The sequence below is a fragment of the Marmota marmota genome, unplaced genomic scaffold (genome assembly GCF_001458135.2).
Source record: "Marmota marmota marmota unplaced genomic scaffold, marMar, whole genome shotgun sequence".
Lineage (NCBI taxonomy): Eukaryota > Metazoa > Chordata > Mammalia > Rodentia > Sciuridae > Marmota > Marmota marmota.
The window spans coordinates 13,981,078-14,002,383 of NW_026000075.1; the positions used below are offsets into that span (position 1 = coordinate 13,981,078).

The window sequence follows — 21,306 nt, forward strand, 5'->3', positions numbered from 1 at the left end:
CAGTTGAGAGCCTGGGAAGTGCACAGGGGTGAAGGAGAAGGTATCTGGGTGTGGCACTGCATTTCAGCTGTAAATATTACAAACAAAACAAAGTCCACATTCTCTGCATATTTATCAATAATCAGAAAATAAAGTAAAAGGCACCCAAATGGATACAAAAATGTGACACGTTAGGGTAAAAATATCTGGGAGCTGAGCTGAAATTGAGGGAAGCATATCAGAGCTCATTAATGAGGAGAGGCTGTGCTGAAGAGGTGAACAATGAAGAGAAGACAGCCAGGGAAAAGAGCCAGAGAATGCCATTCAGGCAGAAGGAGGAGAGTGAGCAGGGGTGCTGTAAGAAAAAATGCTTGTCTTCCTAAGGCTATGAAAGAAGACCAAAATGGCTCAAATGATGGGGTGCTTGGTGAACTGGGCAGACCTTCCAGGCCAAAGACTTTGGATTTTATTCTCAGTGCACAGGAATGCACACAGACTTCCAGAGCTCTGATTTTTGTATACATTTCTATAGCTGGGATGTGGAGCTGGGCTTGTGATACTCTGTCAGGCATTGGCTACAGCTTTTCTATAGCAAAGCTTTCCAAGAGTTAGTTAGCCTCTGTCCTTCCCAACTCCAGCCAGAGAGGTTACTCACCTTAGGTACCTGGACATTCCAAAAAAATCTGTCTAAATGAGCCCCATCAAATAGCCCCTTGTTAAGGGGTACATAAATTCTTACCTCTAGCTGTTCTGTGACCTATTCCCTATAGGATACTCACACATGTGTGTGAAACAAACTTTTCTCCTATTAATTTGTATCAATTAATTCACACACCACTCAGATCTTGGTCTATAGCAGAATGGTTTTTCCTTCCTCCAACACACAGAAAAACTGAGTATTAAATTAAATTTTTATACATGACTGTCAAAGACTGTCATGTATGGTATTAATTCTTCAAAATCTATGAGTATAAAAATATCTACCATCAATTAGTACTTTGAAACAATCAAGTCCTCTTCTGTTTAAATGTATTTAAATTTTGTGCATACATGTGTACTTAACACTATGCATTCTTTGGTAACAGAAACATGGACATATATGTTTGTAACCGCCCCCCCACACACACAAACACAGACCCCAACATTCAAGCTGGTGTGGTTTTTCTTGATGAGTCTCTCACACTTAATAAATGCTTTCTTCTGCTTTGTTTTGGATATTTATTGAGATTCCCCATGAGTTATTTTGGATACTACATGTGATTTTGATAGTTCTCTACATATTCTAAGCTATTTTGTTGAAGATAAACAAGGTCATGATTATTGGATATACTTAGTAAATGGTTCCTTCCATTACACAGTGTTTCTCCTAACTCATGATGACATGTTTTGCATTGCTTTGATTTATCTTAAATCTGTCTGTCTGATGTTAACATTTTTATTCTGGCTTTCATTTGATTAACATTTTCTTAGTTATATCTAGCTCTGTTACTTTAGGTATTGCATACATTATTTTATCAGTTTATAGCTGCATTTAAATTTTTAATTTGTTAATTTCTGTCTTTTAATAGGTAAAGTAAATATAGTTACACACATTTTCATTACAAGTGTAAAAGGACTAGTGTCATCTCCCTCTGTGGCTCCTATTTACCAGCAGTGTGCATTAACTCTTTCCCTCTCTCTTATGCCTTTGGGATGAAAAATGTTTCCTATGTTCTGTTTTGCACAATTTCTTTGACATAGTTCTATATTATAATTCTAATATTTTAGTGGCTTCTTTTACATTTTATACATATTATATGCCTTCTCTGTGATAGAATTGAACATTATTCCTTGTGATATAAGGAAGAATTTATCTGATCTTCATCCTAAATTCCTGATAAGGGGCTTCTAAAACTCTTGAAAATGCCTTGTGATAGGAGTATCTTTCTAATGCTAATGAAGTGACTTATGGGAAACTAGGTAGCTTCAGGATGAGGGCTGGTCACCAGAAAATCCAACCACAAGATCAGAGGGTAAAAACCTTTAGCTGCCTGGCCTCTGGGAAGGGGCCAGAAGAGGGTCTAGAACTTGGGTTAAATCACTGACCAACAATGCAACCCATCTGACTACCTGTGTAATGAAACCCCAGTAGAAACCCTGGACACTGAAGCTTGGCATATAATAACAACTACAATGCCTGAGTGCTATGAGTCCTTATAGCAAACTACCATATTGAACCTGAGGAGGTCATGCAAAACACTATATTTGTAGCTGATAAGAAGCAAGGGCAGTCTGGGGACCTCCTGAGACTTGTCACTTTCAGTGAAGGCAGTTGTGTGGAGGGTCATGTCCTTAACCCAAGGGGTCTGTGCTAATGCCAGATAAATGTCAGAATTGAATAACGGCACAGCCAGGTAGTGTCTGATAGGTTTGCTGAAACACAGTAGTCATTGTACATTCCTTCAAACAAGAAAAAAATATAGCGACTTTTAACTACCAAATTACACACTAAAACGGAGATCTTTATTTATTTGTTTGTTTGTTTATTTATTTATTTATTTTATACTGGGGATTGAACCCAGTATCAGTGGCACTTAACCACTGAGCTACATCCCCCAACCTTTTATTATTTTTATTTTGAGACAGGGTCTCACTAAGTTGCTTAGGGCTTCACTAAGTTGCTAAAGCTGGTTCTTGAACTTGCAATCCCCTTGCCTAAGCTTCCCAAAGTCACTGAGATCATAGGTGTGTGCCACTATACCCACATTGAAAGGGAGACTTTAACAGTTAGTAATTGATTAAATCACCAAACTATCTTGCCAAGTCCCAAGCTCAGCTATCTTTCTTATAACGTACACATCTCATATTTAATATAGGTATGCTTGGCTTTATTCCTTACAGGATTTAACACTTAATAATTTGACATTTTTCATAATTTTGAGTTATTTTTATTTCTGCAGGAATTGGTAGTCTGGTGATTTTGACAGCTGCCTTCCTTGGAATTAGTTTCTTTATTCCTTTTAGACTAGTTTACTAGTTTGCAGGCTTGTCTTGATTGAAAAGTTATTTTCTCTCTCCTCACCTATCAAGGGCAAAAGGATTTTTAGGAGACATTTTCTTACTGTCTTAGAATTGTGACCAGGGACAAGAGCTAAAAGCAAAAGGCACTAAATGTCCCCACATTCCAGAGAATGACACTGAAAACTTGTAAGACACCTCACTGTGTGAAGTTCTTAAAGACTGGAAAACTAGACTCACTGTTACTTATCAACATCTACTCCCCCTTTTCTCTTTTCCCCTTACAGTAAAAGACTGAGAAATGGGGGGAAAGGAATAAAGTTGTTGACCTTGAGCCAGAAGAGAACCCAGCCTCTTTGCCCTGGCTGATCTTTGCTGATCTTTGTTTAGAGCCTTCAGCTCTAAACTGAAAAAGTGCAAAGTAATAGGCCCATTCTTGCAATTCTTCTGCAAGGGTTCCCTGGTGTTTGGAGTCCAGGTAAATGAGTGACAATTTTGGGTTTACAGATTTGTTAATTAAAGTTAGGAGACCTTGTTGATAAAAGAGCTAATGAAATAGGATTTACAGAGCTGTAGTAAGCTCTCACCCCATCTCAGTTCCCCCAGCCTTAGGAGGGTTCCTTTGGATTCATGTACTAGACATAGAGATTAGGAGAAGAAGCAGTCAGACTTCACAGGGCTGCTGCATCAAGGGATCACACAATCAACCAAAGAAGAGCTGAGAATGTGGACCACTGCTGGCAGCCAAAGAAGCACCGGGCTGCCCACTCTGCAATGACCCTTAGAGGTAGACTGGGTTGTTTGTACACACTTCTTCCAAGAACACTGGGTATATATACCACCTAAAATGGAGGGCACCAACCTCAGACCACAGCCAAGTAACGTCAGGCACCATCTCCACCATTAGCAGAAAGTCTACATCCTTAACCTGTTCTCCCTGCCCCTCCTAACCCAGGAGGATCTAGGGTCATTAGAAAAACAATGGGAGAAAAAGGAGATGCCTCAGACCCAGACCACAAGCAACTCTTGCCCTAGCCCTTGATAATTCCTTCAGGCTACAAGGGCTACACTTCTAGCTTATGATGTCAGAAAGGAGAAGCCAGGTTCTGAAATTTGAATTTTAAATTGAATCTTAAACTAAGTTAGAATAAGCTAATAACTCAAAGGGACTATCCAGCTTTGAAATTAGCTAGTGATATGTTGTAAAAATGGGAAAAAGGAACCAAGCAATGTAATTTAATAATTAGAAAAACAATAATAAAAATAAATACAGTCCTGTGTCACATTCCAGCACACTGAAACTTCTTCCAAACCAGCAGCCCTGGCAGATTGGTATAGTTCCCTCCAACTGTCACCCTGGGTGTCCCAATCCAGAACGAGCTGTCAGCTTCAGGAAAATCACTGTCCCAAACAGCAGTGGCAGGGAGGAGAGACAACAGGAAAAGACAGTTCCTCATTTCATGTTGTGAGTTTGGCTTTGAGATACTATTGTTCTCTGGCACCTGGCCACTAAAATCGGAGCTACCTCTGCCTGTTTTCCAGACCCAGAGCTTAAGGAGCCTACTACACTGCTGCTTAGCATTTCCATACCTTTTCAAATTCCTCTAGAGATTTAATTTCAGGTTTTCACATAATACTGTTTTTACCACTATTATGTTAAAAATATTTTATATAGCTTTGATAGATTTTAATAAGTGAAGCCTCAAAATATGAATTTATGATACCATTTTCACCTGAAGTCCTAAGTTACCTTTTTAAGTTCATAAATAGGATCATTCTACTCCTCTAAAATATAGGTGCTTCCAGCCTAGTCCAATGGCTGCCTGGAAAGTTATTTAATGAGGTATTCACCCTGAATAAGGGAACGTGTGACTTTGCCTGAGCAAGACACCAGTAATGAAGACAATATGAATCAGTTAAGACATAGAAAGCATTCAGAATAGAACCTGACACGTGAAATGTGCTTAGGAAATATTAGTTTTATGTCTTTTTAGCTCATAAAGAAATTCAGAAGCTAAATTTCTCAAAGAAATATTATCTATAGTATCTTAACTTCAAGCACTACTGATCTGTAGTACAGTAAAATAAGTAAAAGCAGATAGTGTGTCATTTTTTTAAAGAATCACAACTCAATATGACACTTCCTAATGAAAACACTAATTAAAATTAATACTGGCCACTGCTGCTGTCCGACCCTCTGTCCCCTTAGGTGGGCATAAACTTGTACTGGCCAGTGTTAGGATAGAATTTGAAGCACAGGTACCAACTTTCCTGCTCCCTAAGCTATTGGTATAATATTCTGGTATCAACAAAAGCACAATGACCTGAGGGGCATCTTAAGGTATAGAGAAATCAAAATGAGGGGTAAAAAATGAATTCACCCTCATGTTTTGAAAGTTTATTACCAAACGCCACTTCCCTCTTTGTTTTAATGTGCTAGATCCCTCCACAGCTGCAAATTAATTTTCTCTGCTCCCTAAATGAATTACACGTAACCGTTTCTAAAAATGACTACAGACATGAAAGTCATTTTCACTTAATAACTAACTATTAATCTCATATTTCTTGGTGTCACTTTAGTATGAAGTGCAAACGAAAATTATGCTAAATATTGCAAATTTATGGCAAACACCAGCCCTTGATTTATATTATTATAGATGGTTTATCACCAGAAGCAATCTAAACAAAACTCCATCAGATAGATGTTACAATTTGTATTTATTTCTCCCAGCACTAAATGGTTCTTCAATTTCAGAACCATCATTAATATCTTATAAATGCAAATCTTTATTTCTTATTTTAATCTACAATGATTTCTCTAAGTCTTCAGAAGATTAGCTTTTACATAAAATATTCAAATAACAATTATAAATGATACTTTGTTTTCCCTGGGCAATCTATTAGCGTTGATGCATAAACTATTTAAAAGGAATTGGGTGGTCTATATTGATCTGGGATATAATGGGCTAATAATGTGCCTCTTTTTCTTTTAAATGATCACCTTGCAATTTCAAATCAAATCATTGAAAAATAAAACTTTTAAATGTTTTGCCTACCTCCACAATCATTCAATTTTATTATATTTCCTTTCAGAATCTCTGGGAAGACCGAAGAAGCTACTATATTGATCTTAATCAAGAGAAAACTGCAACTACTTAGATTTCTCTTATTTTTTATTGCCATCTTACTTATGACTTTTAACCTGACCACACATACTGAATAGCAGAGGAGACAACTAATCCTGACCACCCAGGCTGAGCTCCAGGATCAGAGGCCACTGTGTCTCTTCTTGTTGGTCCTCCCTAACCTGACCTTCTAAAGCTTCACCAACATCTTTTTGACTCAAGAACTTCATTAATAGAAATTCTCCACCATGTAAAAACTCCCAGAATGTCTCCTTGAAAAAATTAGAAGATAGAACAACAATAGCTACAGAATTCCAAGCAGCCAACCCTGCATCTCCTTTGCCAGATGTGTCCAGCTGGCATCTCTTTGGCCTGAACTATTCTGCACCATTTTGTCTTCACTGCTCATCTCCTGAGCCTATGAAAGAAAGCCCCTTATGAATATATTATTGATTCTACAGAGAAAAAAACTGATTGATTTAGATTGTGTGCTTTCTTTATCTAAAAAAGGTTCATAGTGCTAATGTATGTTCAACCTCAAGTCATACATAGTGACATCAAGTAATTCAAAAATAATGGAAAGCACACTGCTTTGAAGATACTGTGATGAAGAATTCATGAATTCACTCTACAAGATTCCCCTGAGCATCTACAAGGTATCAACAATTGTGTCAGGGGCCCATAATATAATCAGAAATGAATTGTCTTTGAAGTTAATGAAATAACACTTGTTACAGCCCTGAAAGAAGTTAAAAAATGTTTTCATATTAGCACATGTTTCTGTAAACTTTGAAATACAGGATATAATTTTATTCTTTGAACGGATGGCCTCATATTATTATAAGCCTCATGTTCCATAAAATGACTTTTAACCTGACCACACATACTGAAGAGCAGAGGAGACAACTGATTAAAGCCAACTGAGACTGACTTTAATCAGGAGGCAAAAGACCCATATACTGAAAACTATAAAACACTGATGAGAAAAAATGAGGAAGAAATAAAAAGGTAATCCATAATCATTGATTTAGAAGAAACAGTATTCTTCAAATGCTCATAGTACTGAAGGCAGTGTATAGATTTAATGCAATCCCTACCAAAATTCCAATGACATTTTTCACAGGAACAGGGAAAAAAATTCTAAAATTCACATGGAACCGCAAACAACTCCAGATAGGTAAGGCAATCTGCAAGGAAAAGAACAGAGCTTGAGGCATCATCATACCTGATTGCACCATATGCTGCAAAGCTATAACAAATAAAACAGCATGACACTGGCTTAAAAAGAGACACACAGACCACTGGAACAGAATAAAGAGCCCAGAAATAAATCCAAGTATTTAGAGTCAATTTTCTACAAAGACACTAAGCGCACACTATGGTGAAAGACCATCTCTTTTAATAAATGATGCTGGGACAACTGGATATCTACATGCAGAAGAATAAAGCTAGACCCTGACTCACATCACATATAAAAATCAGCTCCAAACAGATTAAAGAACTAAATATAGGATTTAGAAAACACAGAGTAAAGAAAACATAAGAGTAAAGCTCCACACATAACAGGCCTGGGAAATGCATTTTTGGACACGAAGCCAAAAGCACAGGCAACAAAAGCAAAAATAGGAAAATAAATTTATATCAAACTAAAAATCTTCTACACAACCAAGGAAACAATCAACAAAGTGACAAGACAATCTACAGGGTGAGAGATAAAAATTGTGATCTATATATCTGATAAGAGGTTAATATCCAATATAAGGACCTCAAACAACTTGACAGTAAGAACACAACCCAATTAAAAAATGAGCAAACGATCTGAATATAGACAGTTTTCCAAAAAAATACACTCAAATGGCCAACAAGTACATGAAAAAATCCTCAATACCACGAATCATCAGAGAAATACAAATTACAACCATAATGAGATATCATCTCACTTCTATTAGAATGACTATTATCAGAATGATGAAAGATAAGTGTTAAAGAGGATGTGGAGAAAAGGGAGCCCTTGTGCACTATTGCTTGGAATGTAAATTAGTACAGCCACTATGGAGAAAAGTGTGGGCATTCCTCAAAAAAAAAAAAATTAAAAAAAACAAAACTACTATATCATCCAGTAATCCCACTTCTGAGTATATATCCAAATGAAATGAAATCACTATGCTAAAGACCTCTGCCCTTCTGTGTTCTTTACAGCATTATTCACAATAGCTAAGACAGAAAATCAACCTGAGTGTCCCATCAGTGGACTAATGAATAAAGAAAATGTGAGACACACACATAAACACACAAAACAGAACACTCTCCAACCTTAAAAAGAAAAGAGAGAGAAAATCTTGTCATTTGCAACAATTGATGAGACTGGAGGACATTATGTTGATTGAAATAAGCCAAGCACAGAATGACAAGTGTTGTATGATCTCACTTACAAATGGAATTTAAAAAGTTGAACTCAGAGCCAGTCATGATGGTACACGCCTATAATCCCAGTGACTTGGGAGACTAAAGCAGGAGGCTCATAAGTTCAAAGCCGGCCTCAGCAACTTAGGAAGCCCTAAGCAACTCAACAAGACCCTGTCTCTAAATAAAATATAAAAAAAGGGCTGGGGCTGGGGTTCAGTGGTTGAGCACACCTGGGTTCAATCCCCTGTATAAACTCAAAAGTAGAGACTAAAATAACCAGAGGTTGAGTAAGTAGGGAAGATATTGGGATATTGGTCCAAGGAAACAAAATTTCAGTTAGACAGGAAGATTTTGTTCAAGAGATTATTGTACACCACAGTGACTATAGTTAATAACAGTGGAGAGCATTCTTGAAAATTATCAAGATGATAGATTTTTAACTCTTCACATCACAAAAAATATCAAAAGGATGTAAGATAATGCATATGTTAATTAGCTGTTCAGTCATTCCACAATGTGTATGTATTTCCAAAGGACATGTTGTACCTAGTAAACATGCAAATTTTATTTATCAATTAAAATGATTTTTAATATGAAAAAAATTTAAATCCTGAGATTTATCCCTGATATCTGAGGAAAGGTTGTACATCTATTCTACATACACAGTATAATAACATCCATTAATTATTAACTGGAAGACACAATTGGCAATATGGGAATCTCTGATATAAAGCTTTATACTTTAAAGAGTCATGCTATATTAAAGTCACTTCTGCCTGTCATGTTTGGGTCAAAGAATCTTCCTTCCAGGAAGGTGAATGTCTTCTGTTAAATCTTTCTTGTGCAGGTTAAAAGAATTTAGCCTTCTTTCATCAAAGATAATTGCCCTTACTCTTCAACATCATTTTTTTTCACCAAAATTAAATTAAGGACTGTAGGAAGGTACTAAAATAATACATTGCTTGTACTGGAGAGAAGGGTGGGAGCAAATAGAGAAGACTGATAATTGTCTTCAATTACCATATAATATCACCTTTCCAAGGCCAAAGTGTCTGAGATAAAGATAAGGTAAGTTTCAGGAAAAGGCTTTATAATAGATGTGTTTTTTCCACTGAAAAAATACTTGAATAAGTTATCGGGAAATCTGTTGTCTCCTCTGAAAACACTTAAAAAGAAGATTTTTAATCTTCCACAGAAACATGGGTATTCAGAATGAGAATCCATTCCTCAACATATTTTTTTTTCAAATTTACTTTTTAAGACAGTAATAACCAGTTCTTACACAGGGAATCTCCTAAAATCTATGGTTCGCAAAGTGTCATCCCTGGACTGGCAGCATCAGCACCATCTCAGAACTTTTTAAACATGCCAATGCTTGGTTCCACCTGGATGGACCAAATCAGAAATTCTGGAGGAGTCGTCTAGCAATCTGGGTTTTAGACACTTCTGGGTGATTCTAATGTATGTTATAGTTTGAAAACTATACCCTAGAGATCTACCAACTGGGTCAGAAGCTCCCACATCTCTCCAAGCAGTCTTAAGTCAACCCTGACCACACCACCATCTTGCCTCTACTATCACAAAGTGTGGAGAGAGCAGGGGGAGGGATGATGACAGGGGAGAAAAAGAGGAGACATTAAGTAGAAAGGAGAGAAGGGGGAAAAGAGAACCAGAAAAGGGGAAGAGAACTAGATGATTTCCATAAATTTCAACTTTTTTCACTTTAAAAAGGCCAAAATTCAGATCCACTTTTGTCTCTAGTGGCAGACTCACTGTTGTACAGTTTTCCATCATGAGATGTGTATTTATTCCAACTGAGGTGTGTCCAGAGACAGTCTTCAGTCATAGCTCCAAATCAAGAATGATACTTGAATTGTGATAAGCACCTGATCATCTGGGAGGCTTATCAAATATTCCAATACCAAATATTAAATATTATCAAATATTCCAATGCCCTCCTTCTATTGAAGTCAGAAAACCGTTGCTCAGTGAGTTCCTCCCATTTCCGAGCCTCAAGAGCTGGTGCTACAATCCTGAAACCTGATCTTAAGACCATTTAGAGGAATAATAAAACTGGAAACTTCTAAGTTGACTTCCTGGTTTATTGGATTATAAATTAAATTGAATGTTGAATTAAGAAAAAAAAAAAACAGGATATCAAAAGGACTATTCCAACAAAAGCCCATTGTAACAATGGAGGGGAAAATAGTCATGTGATGTGAAGAGTTAAAAATCTATCATCTTGATAATTTTCAAGAATGCTCTCCACTGTTATTAACTATAGTCACTGTGGTGTACAATAATCTCTTGAACAAATTCTTCCTGTCTAACTGAAATTTTGTTTCCTTGGACCAATATCCCAATATCTTCCCTACTTACTCAACCTCTGGTTATTTTAGTCTCTACTTTTGAGTTTATACAGGGGATTGAACCCAGGTGTGCTCAACCACTGAACCCCAGCCCCAGCCCTTTTTTTATATTTTATTTAGAGACAGGGTCTTGTTGAGTTGCTTAGGGCTTCCTAAGTTGCTCAGATTTTTTTTTCTTTTTTTATTGATTTTATTTTTTAAATACATGACAGCGCAATGCATTACAATTCTTATTAAGCATATAGAGAACAATTTTTCATATCTCTGTATATAAAGTATGTTCACACCAATTCATGTCTTCACATATGTACTTTGGATAATGAAGTCCAACATTATCCATCATACATTGCAGGTGGGACTGCAAATGGGTACAGCCAATATAGAAAGCTGTGTGGAGATTCCTTGGAAAACTGGAAATGGAACCACCTTTTGACCCAGCTATGCTTCTCCTCAGTATATACCCAAAGGACTTAAAAATAGCATACTACAGGGACACTGCCACGTCAATGTTTATAGCAGCATAATTCACAATAGCTGAACTGTGGAACCAACGTAGATACCCTTCAGTAGAGGAATGGATAAAAATAATGTTGCTCAGATTTTAACACACAATTGATAGCATGAGATGTTCTGCATGATACAAGTTATTTAAAAAATTCAGCTTTTGATTAAAAGTTATATTACGTGGGCAAACATAATATGTGATTATCCAACAATCGTTCACTAGGAACTACTCATTTCAACCCCCATGACTGGACAAACAACATGAACCTACCACTTCTAAGACTTATATTCATCTCTATAAAGCTACATGTCTATATATTCTTTGTGAAGATTACTATTTCTTTAGGTCTTTAATCCACAGTATTCTTCACAGTATAAAGCACACTCTGGTTGATGCTTAATAAATATATATTGAATAAAGGAGTATTTTTAGTCAATCATCCAACATAAAAGGACATGGGTTTCCAGGACCTCATGAGTCTAGGGACATTGCATGGCATCCTTGGTTAGTTTAGATAATAAGGTCTTCCCTCAAATAATGTTCCAAGGTTCCCCTGAACTCAGGAAGGTTCTTGAATTCCAAATAAATAGTCAGTAAGGGTACCAAGGGATGATTGCAAAAAGGAGCCTTTAATCCTCCTCCCTACAATTTCTATCACAGCCTCCAGAAACACTGCAGATAATTACATATAAGCAGACCAAAACAGTTCAAGGATAAACATCTTGCGTCTCCCTTTCCAAACATATTGTTCTAACCCTTCAAATACAGATTGCTCTGGGTCAGACATAGATACATGCAGGCACCTTAATATCCAGAGAGTTTCAGTAAGAAAGAAAGATTATTGAAAGTCAAAGTCCTCCATCTACACATATTCTTGGCATTTCTCCTCTCCTCTTGCCTGTTGGTGGTCCATCACCTTTGGGTCATATCAGGTCCTAACCCATTGTTCTATTTGCGCACAAATCTCAGGACACATACCAGTTTGCTCAAATTGCTTCCTATTTTTGACCCCATCCACTCAGCCATTCAAGAACCTTTGTACCAACCAGCTGTGGTGACCTCTTTCAGACTGAGCACCTGCTCCCAACTGTCCCCCTCCTAGGCACAGTGTAGCTCCCCCTAGCCAGCCTCTAGCTTCCATACTTGGGGGCAATGCGGGAGGAAAGGGCCCTTAGCATGGAGTGTTCAACCAGACTCATAGATGCCTTTTTGTTAGAGTCTGTAAACAAGTCAGGATGGCGCCTGGCATTTTGCCAGAGAAATGTTAGGGTCTGTAAACAAGTCTGGATGGCACCTGGCAAAATGCCAGAGGGAATAGTTTGTGAAGTAACACCAGTGAACCATTAAGTGTGGAGATTCCTTATTGGTTGACTGATGTATCTAGTTTATGCTAATTAGATAAGCTGTGTGGAATGTATAAATACTGCTCCTGTCCTGCAATAAACGGCTCCTACTCCTGCTGTATCAATGTACACAAGTTGTTCGTCACCCCCTGGTTATTTTGCTGCAGCCGGACTGCGGCACCTTTTCTCTGAGGCCACTTTAGGAATGTGCTGAGAGTTAATAGTGAGAGTTCACTGTCACACTAGAAAATACATAACTAAATCCAAACAGTATGATCCCAAGCAAACATGTAATACCTACGTTATGAATAAGCACAAACAAGACAAGAAGAATTTGGAACCAAATGCTAACAAGCTTTTTTTTTCAGCCTATTAGAACTACAAGTCTTTTATTGTTTGTTTTTAAACTTCCTTTATTTATTTTACAGATTTTCTATGGTGAGAGTACATCCTTATTTAATTGAGAAAATTATCATTTAAAAAAAATGCACAGAGAGACTGACTTGATTTTGATCTTCAATTAAGTAAGTAAGAGTCAGACTGGTCATGATGACTTTTTATCTGCTTTAAAATGATTAAAAAGAAGTGGAAAGAAGTTTATATTATATAATTTGTTTTGAGGATCAAACCCAGGGCCTCATGAATGTTATGCAAGAGTTCTACCATTGAGCTACATCCTAAGCCCTATAGAATATCTTTTAATAAATAACTGTCTTAGATACTTAACAGCATATGTGGTTTGCCATAAATGCATATGTATTTTTTATACATTTAAACTGATTTTTTCCATTTAGTTATATATTTATTTATTTGCTTTTCCTCCACATTTTTACTGGTAAATAATGATGGGATTTGTGGTATATAGTCATACATGCAAACAATGTAACAATTTAATTTGATCATTATCACTCCCCAGCACTTGCCCCCTACCTTCCCTCCTTTCATGCCCTGGTCCCTTTTCCTCTATTCTACTGATCTCCCTTCAATTTTCATGAGATTCCCCTGGGCACACTTTTCTGTTCCTTTTCCTCTCTACTCTCCACATCTGAGAGTAAATTTAACCTTTGTCCTTCTGAGTTTGATTTATTTTGCTTAACGTAATGCTCTCAAGTTCCATCTATTTTCATGCAAACAACATAATTTTGTTTTTCTTTATGACTGAATAAAAATCCATTATGTTATATATATCCACATTTTCTTTATTCATTCATATGTTGAGGGACACCTATGCTGGTTCCATAGTTTGACTATTGTGAGTTTTGCTCTATAAATGTAAGTATGCATGTATCACTATAGTATGACTTTAGTTCTTTAAGATAAATACTAAGGAGTGGTATATCTGGGTTATATGGTGGTTCCATGCCTAGTCTTGAGGAACCTCCACACTGATTTCTATAGTTGTTCTACTAATTTACAATTCTGTCAACAAACATATACTGACTTTTAATGACTTTCACTGTCATCTTTCCTTCGATGAGTTGAGAGCTAATAATAACTGACCCAATCGCTGTATTATTGACATGTTGGCAGAAATAGGCTACTGAAAATAATATTTCTTACAATGTGCAACCTTCTGTCTTTTCAATTTCTTATTATTATAAATATTAATTGTACAAAAAATGGGTTTCAACATTCTCATACACGCATATAATATACTTTGATCGTATCTGTCCTCTGCATTACTCCCTCATGTCCCCTCAAGCCTTTTCTTTGTGACCTTCTTCTTCCCTCATAGACCTCCTTCTATTTTCCTGTCATCATTTTTTTAATTTCTAGATGCTATTGATGAGAAAAAACATGTGATACTTGCTTTTCTAAAAGTATTTTCCAATTCCATCCATTTTCCTATGAATAACATAACTCTATTCTTCTTTATGATTGAATAATATTCCATTGTGTATATATACCACATTTTCTTTACCTGTTCATCCACTGATAAGCATATAGATTGATTCCATGACTTGGCTATCATGGACAGTGCTGCGGTAAATACGGATATGCAGGTATCTCTATTGAATGCTAACTTCAATTCCTTCAGGTATATACCCAGGAGGGATATAGCTGAATCATATGGTAGTCTATTTTTAGTTTTTTTAGGATCCTGCATACTGATTTCCATAGTGGTTGTACTAGTTTACATTCCAACAGTGCACAACAGTTCACATAAAACAACAAAGACCCCAAATAGCCAAATAATCCTGAGCAAAAAGAACAATGCTGGAATCAACACAACACCTGAGTTTAAAATATGCTACAGAGCCAGGCATGGTGGCACACACCAGTAATCCCAGCACCTAGGGAGGCTGAGACAGGAGACTCACGAGTTCAAAACAATGGCAAAGTGCTAGGCAACTCAGTGAGACCCTGTCTCTAAATAAAAATACAAAATAGGGCTGGCAATGTGGCTCAGTGGTCAAGTGCTCCTGAGTTCTGGCAAAGTGGCTCAGTGGTCAAATTCTCCTGGTACCCACTCCACCCCAAAAAATATACTACAGAACAACCATAACAAAAGCAGCATAGTATTAGCACTAGAATAGAAACATAGACCAATGGAACAGAAGACAGGATCCAGCATAAACCCACACTTCTACAGTCATGATTCTGAACAAAGAATCTCTTCAAACAAAGGAAAATCTCTCCAACAAATGGTGCTGGGAAAACTGAATATCCATGAGTAGAAGACTAAAACTAGATCCTCATCTCCTGTCTTGAACAAAAGTTAACTCTAAATGGATCAGAGATCTTAAAGTAGGACCTGAAAATTTAAAACTACTAGAGGAAAACACTGGAAAAGCATTTCAAGATGCTGGAACAGGCAATGATTTCCTGAATAGCTCAGGAAATAGCAAGAACTGGCAAATGGAATTACATCAAATTAAAGAACTTCTGCACAGCAGAGGAAACAATCAACAGAGTGAAAAGACGACCTAAAAAATGGGAGAAAAATCTCTGCCAGCTATATATAAAGAACTCAAAAAAAAAAAATTAACAAAAGAACAAGGAATCCAAATCCAATCAATAATTGGGAAAATGAGCTGAACAGACACTTCTCAAAAGAAGTACAAATGGCTAATAATTATGTGAAAAAAAATGTTCACCATCTTTAGCCATCAGGGAAATGCAAATCAAAATTACACTGAGATTCCATCTCATCCAAGTCAGAATTGCTATTATCAAGAAAAGGAAAAATAGCAAATACTGGCAAGGGTGCCGTGGAGGAAAAAGTCTTTTCCTTTTTTGTGAAGTCCCCTGCCCTGTGGATTTTTCTCCTTCCTGGTCTCCATCATGAAGGGCTCATGTAGAAGGAAGAGTTGCATGCTTATAAAATGCCTAGTGTGCTCCAACAGTGTGTTAGGTATTTTAGATACAGGATTCTGTGTTAAAGTATTTAGAGGAATCTAGATACGAGGTGTAATGACTCTTACAGGGAACCTCCCTAACAGCTGGCTTCACCACACTTCCTTCTTCTATTTTTTAATGTCAAAATACTTTTAGTTTCTTTTTACCAAGTGTACCTGATTCAATGTCTTAGCTGTACCAGCAGAAAAAAAAAAGAAAGAAAGAAATTAAATAAGAAAGGGAAGAAGGGAGGAGTCAGAAAGACAGGAAGGGAAACATCTGTGATGCCTTATTTTGTGTGTACACACAAAACATATATATACACATACATGTGCATTGACATGCCAATTAAATGCATGTATTAGATTAATATATTAATTGCATACATAGACTTGTTATTCTATTTATTTGTTTAACAAGGTTTAGAGAATGAAAAGTGACTCCATTCAAAGACCAATTTCTACTTGCAAATGAGATTCCTGGCCACTCTTCTTTTATAGAGTAATTGCTAAGCTAAAAAAAAAAAAAATACTGGTATTGTCATCTTATTCCTTATGAAACCTTCTAAAATTCTCACCCACAGGGACCACCTACTTTTCTATATCCTGTTTCACTTAAGGCCCTCCTTCTATCACTTAGCCATCAAGTATGTACTATTCTTGGCTTTTCTTTCTCTTTAGTATTTTCATGTGTTTTAATGTTATCCCTCCTACAATAATAGCAGTCATTAAGGACAGGGTCACATCAGTATCTTCCATCATGCATAACCCGTGGGCACCTACCTAGGTTCTGAATGAACTGCTCTTACAATCCTTTCCCTTTCTCTAAAGCCCTATAGCACACTGCTTTCTCCCATTATTGTCACATATGTAATGCTGGGCTTGGGTGTCAGTTGTTCACACTGTAAGAGCAGAGCCAAGCCAGGCACACAGACTTGGGAGGCTAAGATGAGAGGATCACAAGTTCAAGGCTAGCCTCAGAAACTTAGCAAGATCCTCAGCAACTTAGTGAGAGTCTGTCTCAAAATTTTTTTAAAAAAATTATAAACTGAGGACTGGGGCTGTAGCTCAGTGGTAAAGTGCCTCTGGGTTCAATCAGATATATATACATACAAAATTTTAAATTGGGCAAAGACAATGCCTCATCTATCTCTGCAGCCTCTTTAGGGATTTGTAATGGAACTGGTACATCATAGGTACTAACATCTGTGCATTAGTTTAAAATTATTAAAAATGGAATTCTGGCATATTATTAAGTCATCTAAGTGTAAGCATGGTTTTATAAGGACCAAGGGGAGGTCAGGAGAATGATCATCCCTTTACATGGATATTTTTAACATTAATATAGATTTTAAAAAGTCCCCATAGCTTGATGGAAAAGTACAAATGCTGGAGTCCCACAATACCAGTTAAGGGACAGCTGCTACCACTCTCCACTTGGATGTTTTTGTTTTCAGATGTTTACTTTAGCAGCAAAAGTCTTTTCTTGATCTTCAAATTTGCAATTATCCAAGCAACACATGAATTGGAGATTTAAACAATATGAAAAATAACTGAACAAAACCTGAATATCCTTCTAAACAATATAAGAAATTACTAAAGAAAACTTTCTGCTTTGTACTTCTCTCTGCTCAGCCACCTCAAAATAACCACTACCTGCCACCTGCTGTGCTCAACTCTGATTCTTTCTATCTACATTTACATATGTGTGCATAGAGTGATCCCCATTCATCCAAGTGGGATGAAGTCCAAGATCCCCAGTAGCTTTCTGAAACCACAGGTAATACCAAATGCTATACTATTTTTTTCTGGACATGTATACCTATGATTAAAGTTTAATTTATAAATTTGGCACAGCAAGAAATTAACAGCAAATACTCTTAACAAAATAGAACAATTATAGCAATACACTTTGATAAAAGTGATATAAATGTGAATGTGATCTCTTTCTCTTTCCTTCTCTTTCAAAATATCTTTTTGTACTGTACTCAACCCTTTCCTTCTTGTGGATGAGAGATGATAAAATACGTATGAAAAGACAAAGTCTTGGTGAATGACATAGGCTTTTTGACACAGTGTTTAGACTACTATGTAGGAGTTATTTGACCATCAGCACTGCAATATTATGACAGTCAATCTAATAACCAGGACAGCTACTAAGTGAATAAACAGGCAGGTAACATATATATTGTGGATACACTGGACAAATGGTTGATTTACAAACTGAGCAGGACAGAGTAGAATGGCAGGAAATTTCATCACTATATTCAGAATGGGGCACAAATTAAAACTTATAATTGTTCATTTCTGGAATTTCCATTTAATAATTTGATTGTGTTTAACTAAATTGATTGTGTTTAACTAAATCATGGAAAGTCAAACCTCAGACATGGAGGGAGTATTTTTTTTCATATTTGTCCCATTTTTTAATACTAGTTCAATGGCAATTAAATTTCAACATGAGTGTTGGAGGTGGCATTCAAACCACAGCACTTATGAAAACAGGAAGACACTGGGGTTCCATGGAAACCTGGATTTGCTTATGGTGCCTCTGTTCTCTGAAAGCTGCAGAAGTATAAAGATGAAGAGAAATATGTCCCTCCTAATTGCCTTGCAGGGTATCGGCAGTGTGAATTTACTTTTTCACATCCCCAGCTTCAACCAGAGCCAAATATATAAAGACCTGTTCACAGACATGACCACCTGACATTAAATTGTGACAAAAAACAATACCCACCTGGGCTCCAGCCTACAGCTGATCTCTTTGCCACATCCGCCTTCCTGCTACAAAAAGTGATACACTACATGTCTATCAATTCTGTATTTAAGACAGCGTCTCAAGACATATATTTTAAATCAGACCTGAAATGCTGATCAAAACTGTTTGAAGTTTTCCAGATGCAAGTACATTTATCTACAGCACTTCTAAAAATAAGAGGGAGAAAAGCCCAAAGCCTGTCAAAGTTAATTAGATTCATACAAAAAGCTTAACAGTCCTATGCAATGTTTTTACTCTGTTACATATAAATGCACAATAATTCCGTGAACACTAGGTTTAATTGCTCATAATATTTTAATTAAGGTTATGCTTTGTATAAATATCAACTCATCATTTACTGTGACTACAGTCCTATTTAAATGATGAAGTCAATTTGACAGTACATTCATGAAAAGAGAGCCTTTTAAGAGTTTTGCTCTTATGTGGTCTAGAATACTAATGGAGGTTAATTGTCAAAACAAGCCTAGTACAGACTTCAGAAGTATCTTCACATTTTAGTAATAGAGCAATGTAACCACGTTTTCGTGTGACCTGCTGACCTAATGCCATGAATAACTTGAGGGCTATTACAAGTCTACACGTCTGCCTCCTGAAAACCAGAGTGCTTCTTTTTAATATTTACATTTTAAGGCTGCCCTTTCAACAGATACCCTTTAACTACTGTATTTGCGATTCAGATGATCAGATAATTAGATGTAAGATTAGATGAGCCAGAAGAGATGGCTGCCTCAATTAATCTTACAGTCTGCGCCTCTGCAAATCACTACTTGGTGTGTAACAGAAAATATCAAATTAAGTTTTCAGAGGCAGGGAAATTTCAAGTCTGAAGTCATTTTAATTCCATCTGAGGCAAGGATATAATTTATTACCATATTCTGAATTCATGTTCTCTTTTTCCAAAACACCAACTTTAATTAGAGAACTGAGCCTCGAAAGAGTAAAAATATGGGGAAAAAAATGTCGTCAAGTACCCCACCGGGATCACTGCTGAAGACAGTAACTCGAGTGAAGTCCGTGGGTGCCCCAAGTGAGAATCAGGAGATCAGATGCCATAAGGAGGCTTCCCTGTCAAGGGGCTCTCACCCCTGGCCTTGGAAAGAGCAGCAAGGCATCTTCCTTCTGGCAAATACTCTGACTGCTTTCCTCCCTTGGCTTTTAGATTTCACATTCAAATTTCACAAATCACTATGTCTTCCAAAATGATCAAGTAATTTGTCTCATAAAGCAAAAGGAGATGCAAACATATTTCATATTGCCAGCTATATGTACTTTTTTTATAAATAGAATTGAATTTTTAACAGAATAGAAACATTAAATAAAAATAGACCTAGAAACTAGAAAACAGATGGCAACAAAAGATACCAGTATTTGTTCCTGGGTGCTATTAAGAGAGAAGTGCAAAATAACCAGCCCATTTAGATTCTTTTAGGATATTTGAAAGCTGCAGTCCAAGAATAAAGTCTTATAGCTTCTACTGAAATGTCCGAGCCTTTAAAGAAAGGAAGTGTGTAGGGTAGTTGTTTAAATATTCTAGTTCACAACTCCCAGATGTGAAATCTGAAGCTTGAATCCTATGCTAAGTTACTATAAGGACAAATCCGACTCTGAAATCATTTGCAGACTTTGCTTCATCAAGGAATGCTTTATTTGAAAGTTGGGGTTCAGTTAATTGGAAAAGTCACCCTATTCGCTAGTTCAACAGAAAAAAAAAATTGAAATGCAGAAAAGCTTTCAAAAAAGAAGCATCTGCAAAATAATTCCTAGGGGTAAGGAATCTTAATAAATAACAAGAGGGCAGGAATCGCTTGTCGCAAACTTATTTAATATTCCTCTGATCTCTGGATATGAGGGTGACAACACATGAAGACATGCTAACAACTTCAAGAACACCTGAAAGAGAAATCTGTTAATAGCAAACTGGAACAAGAATTGGTGAGCTTGACCTCATTTACTACCTGATACACCACTGAAAGAGTATGCTTTGCATATTTGCACCTTAAAGATTAGCTTCTGCAGGACGGAGGCCCCAACACCTCATTTTTCTCCTTTGAATTCACACAGTGGTTATACTGTCTATAACGGTGGGTGCTCTTTCATATGTATGGATAGATCCTACTCCCCAAACTAGATGGTAGACATTTAAAGGTCAGAGGGATATTTTTTCTATGTTTTTATTTCCTTTCATTACCTTATCTTGCACAGAGATAAGTACCAACTAGGGACTGGATAGGATGGAAGGAGGAATGGGAAGGAAAAAAAAGGAGTCAGAAGATAAGCAAGCTCTGAGTCCAAGGGCCTACTTTTCAGTATCCTTTTCTTCTCTTCTGTTTTTCAGTGGTCTCAGCATTGACCAATCATTCTGCTGTCTCAGTGTATATGAGTTCTCCCATTTCACCCATCCAAGCCTTCCTTCCCAAATTCTTTCATGAGCTTTCATTTTCATTTTCTAAGTTGTTCACCTAGGA

General features: G+C 36.8%; 1 protein-coding gene across 2 annotated transcripts in view; it reads right to left on the reverse strand.

The window, feature by feature from the left end:
• LOC107149531 (EGF-like and EMI domain-containing protein 1) overlaps positions 1–21,306 on the reverse strand; it is a 613,012-nt gene that overhangs the window by 554,753 nt on the left and 36,953 nt on the right. Inside the window, exon 1 of one of the 2 annotated variants that reach the window (XM_048814349.1) lies at positions 18,800–20,081. The exons of the other annotated variant lie outside the window; for it this stretch is intronic. The gene's annotated coding sequence lies outside the window, so the exon portion shown is untranslated. Of the gene's footprint in view, positions 1–18,799; positions 20,082–21,306 lie in introns of those variants that run through there. 2 annotated transcript variants of the gene reach the window in all.